The sequence below is a fragment of the Prionailurus bengalensis genome, chromosome C2 (assembly GCF_016509475.1).
Source record: "Prionailurus bengalensis isolate Pbe53 chromosome C2, Fcat_Pben_1.1_paternal_pri, whole genome shotgun sequence".
Lineage (NCBI taxonomy): Eukaryota > Metazoa > Chordata > Mammalia > Carnivora > Felidae > Prionailurus > Prionailurus bengalensis.
Window position 1 is genome coordinate 103,264,128 of NC_057350.1, and position 21,159 is coordinate 103,285,286.

Genomic DNA, 21,159 nt, shown 5'->3' on the forward strand with positions numbered 1-21,159 from the left:
GAACAGGGGAGGGGCAGAGAGAGAGGGAGACACAGAATCGGAAACAGGCTCCAGGCTCTGAGCCATCAGCCCAGAGCCCGATGCGGGGCTTGAACTCACGGACCGCGAGATCGTGACCTGGCTGAAGTCGGACGCTTAACCGACTGTGCCACCCAGGCGCCCCAAACAAAATAGATTTTAAAACAAAGACTGTATCAAGAGATAAGGAAGGGCATTAAATAATGATAAAGGGATCAAACGTACAAAAAGATATAATAGTTGTAAATATATATGCACCCATCACTGGAGCACCTAAATACATAAAGAAATTGGTGATAATACAATAAAAGTAGGGGACTTTAACACCCACTTACATCAATAGATGTACCATCCAAAAAATCAGTAAACGTGGTATCTTTGAATGACTATTTAGACCAGATGGATATAACAGGTATATACGAACATCCATCCAAAAACAACACAGTACACATTCTTTGCACGTGTACATGGAACATATGCTCCAGTATAGATAACTTCATGGTCACAAGTTTCAATAAACTTAGGAAAATTAAAAGTATACTTTACATCTATTCTGATCATAATGGTATAAAACTAGAAATCAATCATACACATGCACACACACACACACACACACACACACACACATTCACAACCTTAAAAAACACAAACACATAGCTGCTAAACAACATGATACAAAACAACCAATGGGGAAGATATCAAAGAAGAAATTAAAAAAAAATACATGGAGAAAACTGATAATGAAAACACAGTGTTCCAAAATCTTTGAAACTAGCAAAAGGAATTCTAAGGGGGAAATACATAACAATACAGGCCCACCTCAAGAAAAAAAACAATAGCTCAAATAAACAATCTATTTTTACACCTAAAGGAACTAGAAAAAGAAGAACAAAGCTCATGGTGAATAGAAGGAAATAATAAAGATCCTAGCAGAAATAAATGGCACAGAGGCTAAATAAAACAATAGAAAATTCAATGAAACCAAGAGCTGGTCTTTGAAAAGGTAAAAAAAAAAAAATATGATAAACCTTTAGTAGACTCATCAAAAAAAAATAAATTAATTAAATTAAATTTATAAAAGGAGACCCAAAAAAAAAAAGAAAAAAGAGGAGACATAACAACCAACATCATAGAAACACAAAGAATTATAACAGAATATTAAAAACAGTTCTATGCCAAATAGATGGAACCCAGAAAAAATATTCATAAAAACATACAATCTTCCAAAAGTAAATCAGGAAACTCTGAACAGATCAATTATTAGTAACAAAATTAAATCAGTAATCAAAAAGTACCAAAGAAGAAACGTTCAGGACCAAATGACTTCACAGATAAATTCCACCAAGCACTTAAAGAAGTCTTAATACCTGTTATGCTCAAAATATTTACAAAAATAGAAGAGGAAGGGAAACTTTTATGTTCTACAAAACCATCATTACTCTGATATCAAAACCAAAGATATCACAAAAAAAGAGAACTATAGGTTGATATTCCTAATAAAGATAGATTAAAATATTAGCAAAATGAATTCAATAATGCATTTAAAGTATATTTTACCATGATTAAGTGAAATTTATTCTACAGATGGAAGGATGGTTCAATAATCACAAATTAATCAATGTGATACTCCACATTAATAAAATGAAGGATAAAAATTATATGATTATCTCAACAGATTCAGAGAAAGCATTTGACAAAATTCAATATCCATTTACAATAAAATCTCTCCAGAAAGTGGGTTTAGAGAGAACATTCCCCAACCTAATTAAGGCCATATATGAAAAACCCACAGCTAACATCATGCTCAATAATTAAAAAATGAGAACTTTTCTTTAAGATAAAGAGCACTCTTTTACTTTTTACTGTGGAAGTTATAGCCACAGTAATCAGAAAAGAATAAGAAATAAAACACATCCATATTGGAAAAGAAATTAAACTGTTACAATTTAACAGGACATAATAATATATAGAGAAAACCCTAAGGTCTCCAACAAAAGACTTTAAGAAGTAATAAATTAATTCAGTAAAGCTGCAAGATACAAAAGTAATGCCAAGAAATCAGTTGCATTTCTATACACCAATAACAAAGTAGCAGGAAAAGAAATGTAGAAAATAATCCTATTTATAATTGCATCAAAAAGAATAATATGCCTAGGAATAAACTTAACCCAGGAGGTAAAAACCCATACTCTGAAAACTATAATAAACTGATGAAACAAATTGAAGAAAACACAACAAAAGGAAAAATAGTTCATGCCCATGGAATGGAATATTATTATTAAAATGTCCATACTATCTAAAGCAATCTAGAAGTCAATGTAATCCCTCTGAAAATACCAATAGAAATTTTCACAAAACTAGAACAAATAATACAAAAATCTGTATGGAATCAAAGACCCTGAATAGCCAAAGCAATCTTGAGTTCAAAAAAAGTTGGAGGTATTACAATACCAGATTTCAAGATAAATTACAAAGCTGTACTAATCCAAACAGTATGGTACTAGAACAGAAATAAACATAAATCAATGGAACAAAAAATGTGGCCCAGAAAGAAACCATGTTTATATGGTTAATTAATTTATGACCAAAGAGGTAAGAATATGCAATTGGAAACAGACTCTACTAAATGATGTAGGAAAACTGGACAACTACATGTGAAAGAATGAAACTTGATCACTTTCTTACACCATACACAAAAATGAACTCAAAATGGTTTAATGATTAATGGGAGACCTGAAACCATAAAAATCCCCCAGGAGAGCACAGGTAGTAATTTCTCTGACAGCAGTTAGCAACGTTGTTTTAGATGGGTCTCTTGAGGCAAGGGAAACAAAAGCAAAAATACACTATTAAGACTATACTAAAATAAAGGACATTTGTACAGAAAAGGAAACCATAAACAAAACAAAAAGGCACACTACTGAATGGGAAAAGATATTGCAGATGATATATATGATAAGGGGGTAATATCCAAAACACACACACACACACACACACACACAATCTAATTAAAATGGAGAGAGGACCTGAATAGACATTTTTCCAAGAAGACATACAGATGGCTAACAGACACATGAAAAGATGTGCAACTAATTGCCAGAAAATGCAAATCAATCCACAATGAGATATCACCTTACACCTCTCAGACTGCCTACAATAAAAAAATAAATAAATAGAAACCAAGAAATTACAACTGTTGCTGAGGATGTGGAGAAAAAGGGAGACTGTGTACTATTGGTGGAAATGTAAATTAATGCAGCCACTGTGGAAAACAGTATCGAGTTTCCTCAAAAAAATAAAAATAGAGATATGATCTACTAATTCCACAATCGGGAATTTACACAAAGGAAATGAAAACACTATTTCAAAAATATATATTTATGCCTATGTCTGTTGCAACATTATTTACAATAGCCAAGTTACAGAAGCCAAGTGCCCATTCGTAGATGAATGGATAAAGTAGAAGTGGAATATATAAATAAAATAGAATATTACTCAGCCATATAAAGGATGAGATCTTGCCATTTGCAACAACATGAATGGACCTAGAGGGTATTATGTTAAATGAAATAAAAAAGATACAAAAAGACAAATACCATATGATTTCACTTGTATGTGGAACTTAAAAACAAAACAATAAACAAAAAGCACAATCAGACCTATAAATAGAGAACAAATGGATGGTTGCTAGAGGAAAGGGGGTGATTGCCAAAATGGGTGAAAAGCAATGGGAGTCTTCCAATTATGTAATAAGTCTAACGAATAAAAGGAATAAAAGTTACAGCATAGGGAATGTATTCAATGGTATTGTAATCAGGTTGTATAGTGACAGATGTTAACTACACTTGTGATGAACATAGCATAATGTATAGAGAAATTGAATCACTGTGTTGTACACCTGAAATTAATGTAACACTGGGTGCCAACTATACTAAAAAAAATGGTATATACATACAATGAAATATTATTCAGCTTAAAAAAAGAAATCGTGCAACATACAACAAAATAGATGACCCTTGAGGTCATTATGCTAAATGAACTAAGCTGGTCACAGAAGGACAAGTACTGAATGATTTCACTTATACAAGATATCTCAAATAGTCAAACTCATAGAAACAGAATAGGATAGTGGGAGGAGATTGCCAGATTCGGGAGGAGAAGGAAATGGGGAATTGTTAATCAAAGGGTATGAAGTTTTATTTATGCAAGATTTATATGTTCTGGAAATCTGAACAATATCGTTCAATAGTCAACAATACCATATTGACATTTAGAAACCTGTTAAAAGAGTAGATATCATGTTGTGCTCTTACCACAATAAAACAAAAATAAATAAGGGCCGGTGGGAATATCTTCTTTATAATCTCTATAAATTTTATTAATGCTATTATTCTTACTCAAGTTTGACAATTTTCTGCATTTCAGAAAAATACTTGGATATCAAAATATAAATTTATCTTAATCCAGCCAATATTTATTATTTCTAACATAGATAAATACAACATTAAATATAATCATGAAGTACAATTATCTTTATAAAACTAGGTGAAATTTTTCTTCAGTACCTTCCTTCTTCCCCCTTTCCTTCAGTTTTCTTCTTTACATACCTAATGCTGATGTAACTTGTTCTAATACTTCTTCTTTATATTTTTTCATGTATAAACCTAAATATTACCAAAAAATTATGGTTCCCTAAACGAGGTATGTTCTTTTGCACCTTTGATAAAAATTTGTGGTGTCTGAATGCAAGATACCTTCTCGTTCACCTCTCAGACTCTTTTTCCTAAGTTAAGATTCACAAGGAAGAGGGGGGAGGGTGGAATAAAAAAAAGATTTTCTGTGAATGCTCCTTGACCCACTTTTCTCTCTTCCAATGTAATTATTCTTTTTTGACTTTTAAACTTAGTTCCCCATTGCATTTTTGTCGTCGTATTTCATGATGTTTCCAAATGAACCTTATTTTCACTCAAACATCTTCCATGTTTGAGTTTCTTGGGGATAGGAATCATTTTTAGTTCCTCTAACTAGAGCCATGCATAGGTTAGGTAGTCAGTTATAATTTGTTGAATTGATAGTGGAGTAATGGATACATTTGTTCAGTACTTTTAATTTTCAAAGCATATTCACATATTCCTCCCATAAAAGAAATCTCCCATGAGAGGTCCCTACTTTACATAATATAGCAGAACCCTTCAAAATTCAATCCTTAGTTGCATAGCCAGAGCAAACTAAAGAAAATCATCTCTAAAGGAAGTAATAACAAGAGTTAGATTCAAAACTTGAAACTTGAAAAGGCACTGTTCTAGGTGCTTGTAATCTCCAGATAGAAAATTTACTTGTAGATTTTCAAATTTTACTTGGCTGATACAGAGGCAAATTACTGTCTCCACATATTTTTTGACTACCCTGTCCCAGTCTACTCTCCTTGAGAAAGGGTGGAAAAATCTCAGGGAACAGGTTAGAAGTTTCCCTACCATTGTACCTCTGCCCCAATTAATAAAAAACAAAACAAAACAAACAAACAACAACAAAAAAAAAACTATTAGAATTCACTGTCAACAGTTCTCTGGTAAGGGTTATAGATTGGGGGCAGGGTTGGGGAGGGAGAGTATATTCTGTGGCCAAATAACCTTGGGAAAATCTGGGTTAATTATTTTTCATTTTTGTAAGCTGTAGAACTTTTGTGATCCTTTTGTATCAATGACTATCAAGTATGTGATCCATTAAGAACTATTAATGTAGATTAAGATTGCTAATCTTTACAAGGGTGCTATAAATGCAGATTTATAGAATCTATTTGATTATAATTTGCTAGTAATTTCTGAATTTCTGTGTGTGTGTGTGTTTATCATTCATTAAAGACTGCTGTACACAAGTTTTCTTTTGTGATCATGCCTCTCTCCTTTGAGTTTTTCATTTGCACATCTGTAAAATGAGACTTAGACTGTATGAGCTGTAAGATATCTTCTAGATTTAAAACATGATTTTATAGAACTAAATCAAATCTTTTATCTTTTTGATAAATCCCGAGTTAATGGAATAGCCTTAATTCATAATTCAGGTCTTCTTCTGATTATTTCTAAATGAAGACATGCACTGACCTAACAAGAAATGAAGCCCATTTATCTCAAAGATTTATGTGCACATTTCAGTGTATTTAATTGGATTTATGCCAACTTGAAATGTGATGTCTATGGAATGATTTAACCACATGTATCTTTAGTTTGTAGATTTAGTTCTCATGACTGTGAAACTTCTTTCAGTTGTCATGCATACATTCTCCCGACTTCAATAACATTCTCAGATGTTCCTGCTGTAGCATATACATTTTTTACTTTGATATGTATAAACTGTGGGGTGTTTTGCATGCATTTATGTTATGAGCTACTGCATATTTATTTCATCACTGGTATCACATTCTGAACTTTTAGAAGCATTTTAGTTGGCAGGGTTTATATTTTTTTTTTCAAATTTTTAATTTTCTACATGAGATAAATATTCTGTGATAAAACATTTTGTAGTATAAAAATAGTCCATTTTTAACTTAAGTATGGGCAACATGAAAAAAATTCTATCAGATTAATAACAAAAACTATTTAAAAAAATTTTATTCTCTCTAGGACATCTAAATTTTATTAACATATTGTATGTGCTTAAAAAGTTTTATACTGGGGGGCCCAGGTGGCTCAGTTGGTTAAGCATTGGACTTCGGCCCAGGACATGATCTTGTGGTTTTTGAGTTCAAGCCCTGCATCAGGCTTTGTGCTAACAGCTAGGAGACTGGAACCTGGTTCGAGAAAGAAAAAACTATACTAGGAATACAATATATAAAAGTGCACATTAAAACTTGAAGCTTGATGTGTTATCATAAGTTGAAACACTATCAAAGACAGTAAATAAAATGTGGCAGACTGTTTACAAAACTTTCAGCATTTGTAAAACTCCTCTAAAGGAACCACGACTTTTTTACCTCCTTCTTAAAGTTACTACTATCTTGTTTCTTAAAGTTTGATTTTGATGGCTGAGAGTTATATAAACTGAATCACATAGGTTTCACTTTTTCCTGTCTAGTTTACTTCAAAAATATGTGTATCATATACATTCAGAAGTGCAGCCTTTTGCTTATTTTAATTGTGTATAATTTCAAGTTTATCATTTATATATTTTACACTGATGGGCATTTGAGTTGTTTTCATTATGCGATTATCACAAATAATGAAGCTATGAACATTCTGATATGTCTTCACTGCATATGTGCATGTAATTCTGCTAGGTATATGTCTAGGAATGAAACTGCTGGTTCAAAGATGTGCATATGCTCGTCTGGAGCAGACCATTCCAAAATAGTGACTGAATCAATACAATATGAGATGGGAGAATCTGGCTTTTTTTTTTTTATTTCTCCATATGAAAATCCAGATTACCTGGTAATACTTGGTGAAAAAGCTGTATCTAGTATCACACTACAAATCAAGCTTTGTTTTGTGTATCACTTTGTTTCTGTATCTTATTCTGTTCCAATAATCTTGTAATAACATTGCATTAAAAAAGAAATGGAGGGGCACCTGGGTGACTCAGTCAGTTAAGCGTCTGACTTCGCCTCGGGTCATATTTTGCAGTTTGTGGGTTCGGCCCCGTGTCAGGCTCTGTGCTGATAGCTCAGGGCCTGGACCCTGCTTTGGACTCTGTGTCTCCTCCTTTCTCTGCCCCTCCCATGCTCATGCTCTGTCTCTCAATAATAAATAAATGTTAAAAAATTAAAAAAAAAGAAATGGATTTTTTTTTAATTTAGAACAATTGTTATGGTCACAATTATTTTTAAAATGCATTTAACAAAAAATAAAAATAAAATAAAAATAATTTTGCAGGGAGGAATTTGTATAGAGTTCCAATAGGTCTTCAAGAAACTCTATGACATTAACTGGAATATGTTGCTATATAGGAATACACCAAGATCTAACGTTCTTGGAATATAAACCATGAATTGTGACTTTAGACCACAAATGTGACAGAAAAACTACTGAATCAATAACAGTTCTGGATTACATATAAGAGATACATGAAAACAGGAGTGTTTTGGAACAATCTGTGGAAACCACCGCTAGAAGTTCTCTGCATCTCTGGCAAATAAAGCTGTTCTTTTTGAATGAGCTCTTCCCCTTAACAACTCTGAACTCAGATGTGTGCACGTGGGGATCCACGCATGAGCACGTGCAGATGTCTATTTACCTCTGTGGTGAGAAGATTTGCTAAACTGGAGTTTTAACACCACTGGTGATTTATGAACTGTTTGTCCCTAATGCATTTTATTACAAAATGTATCAGTTTATTATAGAACATATAACACCAGATTTAAGAAGAGCATTATGGAGAATTAAGATGGTTATAAGACATAAATGTTTCTATCAGAATTAAAGCATCCACTTAAAAATTGAGGTATACGTTGTAACTGACAAATGCGAGGTAAATTTAAAATCTTTCTAAGTTGTCACCTGTTTCACCAGTTGTGACTTCGATGACCCAGAGTAGATATGAAATAAATAGTTCACAAAAGCTTCAATTATGCTTCATTTGAGGACTCAAAATTAATATTTGAATTATTTTTTCAAATAAAAAATGTGTTAACATTTTAAAACTAATTTTAACTCAATGAGGGATTTTAACATTATCATGTTTCTAAATTGCTTCTCTATTTTAATGTACTTAAGCAATTATGGTCCAGCTTCTAGTAACTCAGTATATTTAGACAGATGCTTATCTCCACAAATGGATCTTAATATATTTATCTTGAAAGTGTGTAAAATGTCAAATCTCTCAAAAGGAAATCAAATCAACAATATATTATTTCTCTGATTAACTGGAATGAAATTTTTCTACAACTCTAATTTTCATTAGTCACCTGTAAGCTAAGTTATGTTAGAGACCCAACAGAAGTTTCATTGAACTTGGAAAAACAAATATGGAACAAGATTAATTCCTGACTGTGAAAATAATTACACTGTCTCTTACACATGTATTCGTAATCAATCTTCTTTCTTTTTTTTTTAATTTTTTTCAACGTTTATTTATTTTTGGGACAGAGAGAGACAGAGCATGAACGGGCAAGGGGCAGAGAGAGAGGGAGACACAGAATCGGAAACAGGCTCCAGGCTCTGAGCCATCAGCCCAGAGCCCGACACGGGGCTCGAACTCACGGACCGTGAGATCGTGACCTGGCTGAAGTCGGATGCTTAACCGACTGCGCCACCCAGGCGCCCCAATCTTCTTTCTTGCTAATAGTAAAAGATGCCTTAAAGAAACACACAAATTAACATGATTTTAATCTTCTTTCATTTCATTTTGTAATATATAACTGTCTTTAAATCCTGTTTCTCAAATGTTTTCAGGAAATTGATATTGCATAAGTGTAAACAATTTATACTGGAAACATTTATTATTATATTTTATAAAAAATAGACTTTTGTAACTCCTGATAAGGGGCACCAAAAAACTGAGTCCTGAGGAAACATATATATACATGGGTATAAATGACTCTTAATAACTCAAATACATTTTAAAATTTAATAAGGCAGCTTACTTCACAGAAGCCCTATTGGAAATTATTTTAATCACGATAAAAGCATTGATTTAGACTGGTCCTAGTACTAGTATTTTTTTTTAAGACAGGTTTTACATAATTGTTTATTTTAACTTGTTTTGTGGCTTGAATTATATCTGGTCCCCTACTCCTCCAAAATATATTCTAGTCCCAAACCCCCAGCAGCTGTGAATGCAATTTAATTTGAAAACCAGATCTTTGCAGAAGTAATCAAGACAAGGTCATATGTGATTAAGATGGGACTTAATCTAATGACTAACATCTTTGTAATAAAGAAATTTGGGCACAGTGGGAGAACAACTATATAACAACAAAGGCAGATCTGGAGTGACAGACAGTAAGCTAAAAACACAAAGAATGGCTGACAACCACCTGAAATGGGAAAGGAGGGACCCTTCCCTAGAATCTTCGGAGGGAACATCACCTTACTCATCTCTTGATTTTGGCATCTAGATTCCATAAGCGTGAGAAAATTTATTTTGTTTTAAGCTATTCAGTTTGTGGTCATTTTTTACCACAGCTCAAAGAAACAGATACAACCTGCTAGGAAGTTGTTCATGCAGTTACATATCATAATGAGTATTTTCTCTTAAATTCCCGGGCCTGTGTTAAGTGCTTTTTATTTCAATATTTTACATTCTGACAAGAGCTAATACAGTGGGGGAGAACATTAGAATACTCAATTTGTACATAAAAAACCCAAATCACAGAGGACTCAACATATTAGACATGTTCAATGTATGTCTATGTAAACTACAAAATGTACTTCTGCTAAGTAGTTTCTGTACATAGGGGAACCCAAGTTGTTAATTTTTAATGTATTTCATCTTCAATTTTGAAAAGACAGTAGTGATGTATGTTTTGTCATATGTTGATATTTTAATGTGTGAAATCATAGAATAGTAATTTTATGTTATGCAACTATTTTTCTACCAGGCAGCAGATTGTTATTGTATGTGAATTTTTAGTATTCATCTCTTCTCACATTCTGTATCGATCAGTGCTTTTAACAGCTTTCTTGATATATAAATTACATACCATATAGTTTTTCCAGTTTAAGTATATAATGATTTTTAGTAAATTCAGAGTTGAGAAATCATTATAATCCAATTTTAGAACATTTTCATCACCCTGATGATACTTATGCTCATTTGCAGTGAATGCCCTTTTTCATTCATGACCCCGGCATCTCTCATCTACTTTCCATTTTAGATTTGTCTTTTCTGGATATTTCATATAAACAAAATTACATAATATGTGGTCTTTTGCATCTAGCTTTCTTTCATTTAATGCTTTTACGGTTCATCATCCAGGTTGTTGCAAGCATCAGTACTTTGATTTTTTTTTTATTGCTCAATAGTCTTCCGTCATATGGATATACCACAGTATGTTCATCCATTGATGTTATCAATCTCTACATTTTTTATTTTTCTGCCAAAAGCTGCTATAAACATTCATATGTAAGTATTTGTGTGGACACGTTTTCCATTTCTCTTACCTGGGAATAAATTCATGTTTAAGATTAAAAAAAATAACATTTATTTATTTTCAAGAGACAGATTGAGACAGTGTGTGGGGGGGAGGGGCAGAGAGAGAGGGAGCCACAGAATCTGAAGCAGGCTCCAGGCTCTGAGCTGCCAGCACAGAGTCCAAAACGGGGCTCAAACCCACCAACCGTGAGATCATGACCTGAGCCGAAGTCATACGCTCAACTGACTGAGCCACCCAGGTACCCCTCATGTTTAAGATTTTTAGAAAAGGGGCACCTGAGTGGCTCAGTCAGTTTAGCATCCGACTCTTGGTTTCAGTTTAGGTCATGGTCTCATGGTTCGTGGGATCAAGCCCTGCATTGGGCACTGTGCTGATAGTGCGGAACCTGCTTGGGTTTCTCTCTTTCTGTCCCTCCCCTGCTCATGTAAGTGTGCTCTCTCTCCCTCTCAAAATCAATAAATATTAAAAAATATATATTTTTAGAAATTACCAAGCTATGTTCCAAAGCAGCTGAAACATTTTATATCCCAATCAGCAATACATGAGGATTCATGTCTCTCCATCCCTGACAATACTTTATTATGTGTGTTTTCTAGTAACTGTGAAGCATTATTTGATTATGGTTTTAAAATACATTTCCCTAATGAAAAATGAAGTTGAAGATCTTTTCATATGGTTATTGACCATTCCCCTATCTTTGGTGAAGTTTCTATTCAAAATCCTTTGCTCACTTTTTACTTGAATTATTTGTAGTTTTTAAATTCTAAAGGATCTTTCTATATTCGGGATGCAAGCCCATTACCACATATATGATTTGCAAATAGTTTTTCTACTCCGCGGTTTTCCTTTTTCATATTATTAGTGCCTTTTCAAGCACAAAGCTGTTGAATTTGATCAAGCCTAATATTGCAGATACCAGTTTTTTTAAACTCCTTTGTACATTTCAATCACTTAAAAAGTTTAATAAAGAAAAATCACTTCTGTTCCTTTTTTTAATCCAGGGACCGAATAGAATCAGTCCCTCTTCAGTGCTGTCAGTTTGAGAATCAGTACTCTATATGGAAAAATTCTTGTATGCAGAGTATGCTCCAGGGTTTTCTTTTGGGGTATAGAACTCAGAAAACAAGTGCATGAAGTGCTGGAGACTGATTTGCACATTCCAAAAACCTGTTCAGGATTAGACTAGGAATGAAGACTGTTCTGAAGGGTGTGTTGTAGATTATGATTTTCATATGTTTAATATGCATAATATGGGATATTTTATACTGTTTATAAGCATCAGCAGATAAGCAAGGTGGAAGTTAGAGAACTTTCTAAGAGAAGGTGAAAGAAGTTTTTCATGTTGACCTGTGTGAACATGAGGCTGAGTGAAGACTAATGTAAGAGTGAGGAACTTATGGGGCCACATTCTCAAGCAGCCTGCTTTTTGTGGGTTTCCTTCTAGAAACCCCATAAATTTTGAGTTATCACTATGAGGATCCAAGAAATATCCCCTCTTGGCTCTGGTCAGAAGAGAGGGAGAATATTATGAACCACAGCAGAACAAAAGACTGCTCTCCAGGGACAACTATTTTGACAGCACAGTTATTAAAATTTATTCATTCTTGGAAAAGAGATGATCCACCCTTTAGTTCCCTCCAGCATGAACTCCAAAAAATGATTTAAAAAAAAAATAACAGTCAACAGGAGACAAGGCTTGAAGGAAATAGGCTGGGGGTTTTTCGGACAGGGAAAAAAGTAGGGAATAGGACAAATTATAGAATACAGACAGGACAAAGAATGTAAGAAATATTTATATTAATAATGGTGGAGAACTTTCCAGTATTAATGAGAGAAATGCTTATGAAATTCTCAGTACTGAAAGACAGATTCACTAAAACACTGTTTCTCAATCAGTAGATTATAGAACATCCTCCTTCCCCACCACTTTATTACCACACAAATAGAGTTCCAGTGTAACATAATCATAGTGGGGTTAGATAAAAGAGATGTATAATACAGACCCTCTATAAAGATATCCATCTCCTCAAAGTCAAGATAGGACATAGAAACATCAAAAGCGTTTGAATCACCTGGTACATAAAGCTTCAACAAACATTAAACATAGCCCAACTCCTAACTAAATTAACTTAAATCCTCATAAAAAAAGACATATTTATCTCATTTCCTGTTCCCCAATTTCTCAGAAAGTCCAACTTTCAAAAAAAATGCAAACATTATAAAAGGCAAGAAAAAATTAAACCTGAAGAAACAAAGCAGTCATGAGAACGAGCCCAAGATATGACATAGATGTGAGAATTATCAGATAGGAAATCTAAAATAAGTATGATGAAGAAACTTAAAGACTCTAATGAAAAAATTAGACAACATAAAAGAACATAGAGATAATAGAAGCAGAGAGATGGAAACTAAAATAGTAAAGAAATGTTAGAAACAATAATACAAATAAAAATTGTCTTTTTGGGGCTCATCAGTAGACTCAACATAGCTAAGACAGAATCAGTGAAGTTAAGGATAGACAGTAGAAACATACAGATAATTGGAATACTACTAGAAAAAAAAGGAAGAAAGAAGAACTATCTAAATCAGTAATGGTAGAGAACTTTTTGGTATTAATGAAAGACACCAAACTACATCAAGGTAAATTTAGCCAACGCCAACCAGGAAAAATATATGTGCACCCACACATACACACCCCCCCAAAGGATAAGACATTCACAAAAAGACAATATTAAAAGAGGAAAAAAGACACCCTATTTGTAGATGAACAAGCATTACATTTACAGTGGACATATCACTATAAAAAGTGCAAGGAATAAAAAAGCAGAGTGAAATATTTGAAGTGTTAAAAGAAACAAAAGAGTAGAATTCTATAATCAGTGAAATCATCCTGTAAAAGTGAATGAGAAATGAAGACCTTTTCAGACAAAAACTGGGAGATTTTATTGCCATCATACTTGTCCTGCAATAATTTTAAAATTAGTTTTTTGGGAGGTGGAAAATGATATAGGTTAGAAACCTGGACTTACATAAAGAAATGAAAAGTACCAAAAATAAATAAATAAATAAATAAATAAATAAATAAATAAATAAATAAATAAATAAATAAATAAATAAAAGCAAAATCTGTATTTTTTACTTGTAATTTATCTAAAAGATAAGTATTTAAGTAAATAGTAGGGACCATGCATAGGTGATTGCATAGGTGATGCATAGGTGATGCATAGGTGATTACAGGACTTACATAAAGAAATGAAAAGTACCAAAAATAAATAAATAAATAAATAAATAAATAAATAAATAAATAAATGCAAAATCTGTATTTTTTACTTGTAATTTTTCTAAAAGATAAGTATTTAAGTAAATAGTAGGGACCATGCATAGGTGATTACAGAGTACAAATAAATGACTTAAGTGACAGCAATGTCATAAGGGGCAATAAGAAAAAATTTGGGACTATTATACTAAAAAGTACCTCACCATCCCGCTAAAGGATGAATGGGCTAACCAAGGAGTTAAAGAGGAAATTAAAAAGTACATGGAACCAATGAAAATGATAACACCACAGCCCAAAACCTCTGGGACACAGCAAAGGCAGTCATAAGAGGGAAGAATATAGCAATCTGGTCCTTCCCGAAGAAGGAAGAAAGGTCTCAGATATACAGCCTAACCTTACACCTCAAAGAACTGGAAAAAAAACAGCAAGTAAAACCCAAAACCAGCAGAAGACAGGAAATAGTAAAGATTATAGCAGAAATCAATGCTATCGAAACCACAAAAAGAGTAGAACAGATCAATGACACCAGAAGCTTGTTCTTGGAAAAATTAACAGAGTTGATAAACCACTAGACAGTTTGATCAAAAAGCAAAAGAAAGGACCCAAATAAATAAAATCAAGAATGAAAGAGGAGAGATCACAATCAACACACCGGAAATATAAACAGTAATAAGATAATATTATGGGCAATTATATGTGAATAATATGGGCAATCTGGAAGAAATGAATAAAATCCTAGAAATGTATCAACTACCAAATATGAAACAGGAAGTAACAGAAAATTTGAACAGAATGATAACCAGTGAAGAAATCAAATTAGTAATAAAAATTCTCCCCCCCAAAAAAGAGTCCAGGGCCAGATAACTTTCCAGGGGAATTCTACCAAACATTTAAAAAGAGTTAATGCCTATTCTCTTGAAGTTGTTCCAAAAAATAGAAATGGAAGGTAAACTTCCAAACTCTTTCTATGAAGCCAGCATTACCTTGATTCCAAAACCAGACAAAGGCCCCACTAAAAGGAGACCTATAAACCAATTTCCCTCATGAACATGGATGCAAAAATCCTCAACAAGATATTAGCCAAATGGATCCAACAATACATTAAAAAAAATTATTCACCGTGACCAAGTGGGATTTAAACCTGGGATGCAGGGCTGGTTCAATATTCACAAAACAATTAACGTGATTCACCACATCAACAAAAGAAAGGACAAGAACCACATGATCCTCTCAGTAGATGCAGAGAAAGCATTTGACAAAATACAGCATCCTTTCTTGATAAAAACCCTCAAAAAGGTTGGGATAGAAGAATCATACCTTGAGATCATAAAAGCCATATCTGAAAGACCCAATGCTAATATCATCCTCAATGGGGACAATTTGAGAGCTTTCCCCCTAAGGTCAGGACCAAGACAGGGATGTCCACTCTTGCCACTGTTACTCAACATAGGATTGGAAGTCTTAGCCTCTGCAATCAGACAACACAAAGAAATAAAAGGCATCCAAATTGTCCAGGAGCAGGTCAAACTTTCACTCTTCACAAATAACATGATACTGTATATGGAAAACCCAAAAGATTCCACCAAATAACTGCTAGAACTGATCCATGAATTCAGCAAATTTCCAGGATATAAAATCAATGCACAGAAATCGGTTGCATTCCTATAGACCAAGAATGAAGCAACAGAAAGAGAAGTCAAGGAATCTATCCCATTTATAATTGCACCAAAACCCATAAAATATCTAGGAATAAATCTAACCAAGAGGTGAAAAATCTATACACTGAAAACTATAGAAAAGTTATAAAAGAAATTGAAGAAGACACACACAAAAAAAGGAAAAATATTACATACTCTTGGATAGGAGAATAAGTATTGTTAAAATGTCAATACTACCCAAAGCCATCTACATCTTCAATGCAATTGCAATACCTATCAAAATAACACCAGCATTCTTCACTTAGCTAGAACAGACAATCCTAAAATTTGTACGGAACCAAAAAAGACCCCGAATAGCCAAAGCAATCTTGAAAAAGAAAACCAAAGCTGGAGGCATCACAATCCTGGACTTCAAGCTGTATCACAAAGCTATAATCACCAAGACAGTATGGTACTGGCACAAAAACAGACACTTTGATCAAGGGAACAGAATAGAGAACCCAGAAATGCACCTACTAATGTATGGCCAGGTAATCTTTGACAATGCAGGAAACAATATATAATGAAATAAAGACAGTGTGTTCAGCAAGTTGTGCCATGAAAACTGGACAGTGACATGCTGAAAAATGAACCTCGATCACTTTCTTACACCACACACAAAAATAAACTCAAAATGGATGAAAGACCTAAATGTAAGACAGGAAGCCATCAAAATCCTTGGGGAAAAAGCAGGCAAAAATCTCTTTGATCTTGGCTGTAGCAATTTCTTACTCAACGTATCTCCGGAGGCAAGGGAAACAAAAGCAAAGAATAAACTATTGGGACCTCATCAAAATAAAAAGCTTCTGCACAGTGAAGGAAACAATCAGAAAAACTAAAAGGCAACTGACAGAATGGGAGAAGATATTTGCAAACAATATATCAGGTAAAGGGTTAGTATCCAAAATCTATAAAGAACTTATTAAACTCAACACCCAAAAAACAAATAATCCAGTGAAGAAATGGACAAAAGAAATGAATAGACACTTCTCCAAAGAAGACATTCAGGTGGCCAACTGACATGAAAAAATGCTCAACATCATTCATCAGGGAAATACAAAATCAAAACCACAATGAGATACCACTTCACACCTGTTAGAATGGCCTACATTAACAACTCAGGCAACAACAGATGCTGGTGAGGATGCAGAGAAAGAGGATCTCTTTTGCACTGCTGGTGGGAATGCAAACAGGTGCAGCCACTCTGGAAAACAGTATGGAGGTTCCTCAAAAAATTAAAAACTGAACTACCCTATGACCCAGCAATTGAACTACTAGGCATTTATCCACGGGATACAGGTGTGCTGTTTCGAAGGGACACAGGTACCCCAATGTTTAGAGCAGCACTATCAACAACAGCCAAAGTATGGAAAGAGCCCAAATGTCCATTGGTGGATGAATGCATAAAGAAGAAGTTGTATATATACATACAATGGTGTATTACTGAATCATCAAAAAGAATGAAATCTTGCCATTTGCAGCTATGTGGATGGAACTAGAGGGTATTATGCTAAGCAAAATTAATCAGTCAGAGAAAGACAAATATCCTATTACTTCACTTATATGAGGATTTTAAGATAGAAAATAGATAAACATAAGGGAAGGGAAGCAAAAATAATATAAAAACAGGGAGGGTAACAAAACAGAAGAGACTTAAATATGGAGAACAAACAGAGGGTTACTGGAGGGGTTGTGGGAGGGGGGATGGGCTAAAAAGATAAGGGGCATTAAGGAATCTACTCCTGAAATAATTGTTGCACTATATGGTAACTAACTTGGATGTAAATTAAAAAATAAATCAATTAAAAAAAAGTTCTTGAACTGCATATGAAGTGGTATAAGATTACATGAAATTGGACTTAGATTATTTGAAAATATATACTATAAACTCCAAGGCAACAATTACTGTTTTTAAAAGATATATAATATGTTAAGAGTAAAATAAAATGAATTAAAATGTTTAATTAAAATGAGACCAGGGCACCTGGTGGATCAGTTGTTAAGCATCTGTCTTCGACTCAGGTCATGATCTCATGGTTTGTTGGAGCCCTGAGTAGGGCTCTGTGCTGACAGCTTGGAGCCTGGAGTCTACTTCTGATTCTCTGTCTCCTTCTCGCTCTCTTGCCTCTTTCTCACTGGCACTCTGTCTCTCTCCTTCCCTCAAATATAAATAAACATTAAAGAAAAGAGAGAGAGGGAGAGGGGGAGAGGGAGAGGGAGAGGGAGAGGGAGAGGGAGAGAGAGAGGGAGAGGGAGAGAGAGGGGGAGAGAGAGAGAGAGGGAGAGAGAGAGAGAGAGAGAGAGAGAGACAAAGGAAAGAGGGAAAATAAGCAAGAGCAATGAATGGAAAACAGTTACAAACATGGTAATCCAAAAATACCAATAAGCACTTTAACTGTGAATGCCTAAAAGCACCAATTAAAAGACAGAAATTATCAGAATGGATGATCTAAAAACAAGAATCAAGTATATGTTGCTTACCAGAAATCCACATTAAATATAAAGACACAAGTAGGTTGAAGGTAAAAGGATAAAGAAATGCACACAATGATAATACCAATCAAAGGAAATCTGGACTAGCTTTATCAGTTTCTAATAAAGCAGACATGGAAACAAGGAAGAGTATCAGAAATAAAGTGGAACTGCTACATAATGCAAAAGTTATATACTCCAGGAAAAGTAAAGTATCTTATATGTCTGCTTATTGAACAACAAATATGAAATACATGAGACAAAACCTGATAGAACTTCAGGAGCATCCATTTTATTTTTTTATTTTATTTTATTTTATTTTATTTTATTTTATTTTATTTTATTTTATTTTATTTTACTTTACTTTATCTTATTTTATTTTATTTTCATCCAGTATTTTAGTTGGAGACTTAAACAACCCTCTCTAAGTAATTGATGGATAAGCAGGCACAAAATTAGTAAGGGTATAGATCACCCTAGCAGCACTATCACATACCACTGATCTAATATGCATATATAGAAAACTCCATCCAACAAAAGAATAGTCTTCTCAAGCTCACATGAAACTCTCAACAAGATCACATACTATATCATAAAACACACTGTAATAAAAAGAATAGATCCCTATATAGGATGACTTCAGACCACAAAGGAATTAAGCAGGAGTCAAGAGTAGAAAGATAGCTGAAAAGTCTCCAAACTATTTACAAATTATGCAACACATTTCCCAATAACCTGAGTCAAAGATGCTATCTCAATATAAGGTAAATAAAATACAACTTATCAAAATTTGTACATCAAAGGTATAGTGAGAAGGAAACTTATAACATTAAATGCATGTGTAAGAAAAGAAGACCTGAAATAGTCTAAGCTTCCATCTTAAAAATCTAGAGGAACAAGAGAAAATTAAGCATAAAGAAAAAAAAAGGAAAATAAACAATTACAGCAAAATCAATGAAATTGAAGATAGAAACGCAATAGATAAAATTAAAGCAATCAAAACCTGGTTCTTTGGGAAAAACAAAACAAAACTTCTACCCAGACTAACAAAAAGAAAGCGAGAAAGAGAGAGAAAGAGAGATTAGGCATAAATTACTAATATCAGAAATGAAAGTGAGTCATTGCAATGAATGCCATGAAAATTAGGACAATAAGGGTATTCTATAAGTAATTTTGTGCTGACCTATTTGATAACTTAAAACAATTCCTTGAAACACAACAGCTATCAAAACTCACAAAAGGAAAATAGCTAATCTGAATTTCCTTATATTAGTTAAATTGAATCAATAATTAAAAACCTTCCAAAAAGAAAAGCTCCAGGTCCAGATGACTTCACTGATGAATTATTCCAAACATTTCATCCCAGAAATAGAAGCAAAAGGAACATTTTCTAACTCACTCTATGCAACCAGCATTACCCCATTATCAAAACCAGTAAAGTCATTACAAAAAAAGAAAATTACAGGCCAAAACTTCCTATGAACATAAGCACAATAGTCCTTAACAGAATATTATCAAAGCAAGCCCAACAATATATAAAAAGGATTTTACATTTTGACCAAGTTAATTTCATTCCATGAAATACTATTTTAACCTTTATATATCAATATATTTCATCAGATTAACAGACTGAATAAGAAAAACCATATGATTACATCAACAGAATGCAGAGACTTGTAAATAATCACTGTACTTGATTTGATGATGTCATGTTCCATGGTGCACAAACAGTCCTGAAAACTCTACATATAAGTATACCATAATTGAGCAATTCTGTAAATTGATGGCAGATGGTGGGAGCCTGTTTTCTTACTGTTGTAGAGATATTACAACAGGTAGGAGGAGAAGACTAGTATTATCCATGTGGTAATGGATTAGATTTGAAGATATCAGTGTGAACTTGTGTTTACTTTAATATAGACTCAGATACAGAAATGTTTATGGGCAAGTGTGTGTGTGTGTGTATTTTTTTTTCCTTCATTTGTTATTGAGATGGCCTAGACACAACAATACCCCAGTAGAAATAAGTATGCCTAGGTACCAAGGTCCTTAGTTCCTAATAACACTCTCTAATAGAAGAAACCAGAGCTCCTGGAGAAATGGTTGATTTTAGGGTTGAGACAGGTAATACACAAGATGATCTTGGAATACCTTGTAGTGTAGAAAGTAAGGAAGTACTAAAAGATCAATTAAAGACATATGCCAGGGGACACAGGGGCCAAATGAAAGAGCTAATGTTTGAAGCTGAAAGAATTTGAGCAACATTATTTGAACATACCATGCTATAAATAAATGATTGACCACATAAATAAATGAATAGGTAAATCTTCCATGCAGAAGAATCCCAAGTAACTTATGTACCATTTCTCCTTTAAAGAGGTAAAGCATATCTTCTTACTTAAGTGTATAATAATTTCAAAGATTACAGTATGTAAATGAAGGAAAAAGGTAAATTTACAGTGAATAAAACTGATAAACACTATCTCAACCCAGTTGATCAAAGTCAACATCAAAGTTATATCATAGTGATTGGCACATATCCTTAATATAATGTGATAAAAATGTCAGTTTCCTTCTCTGGTCTTCTTTCCTAAAACACATTACCC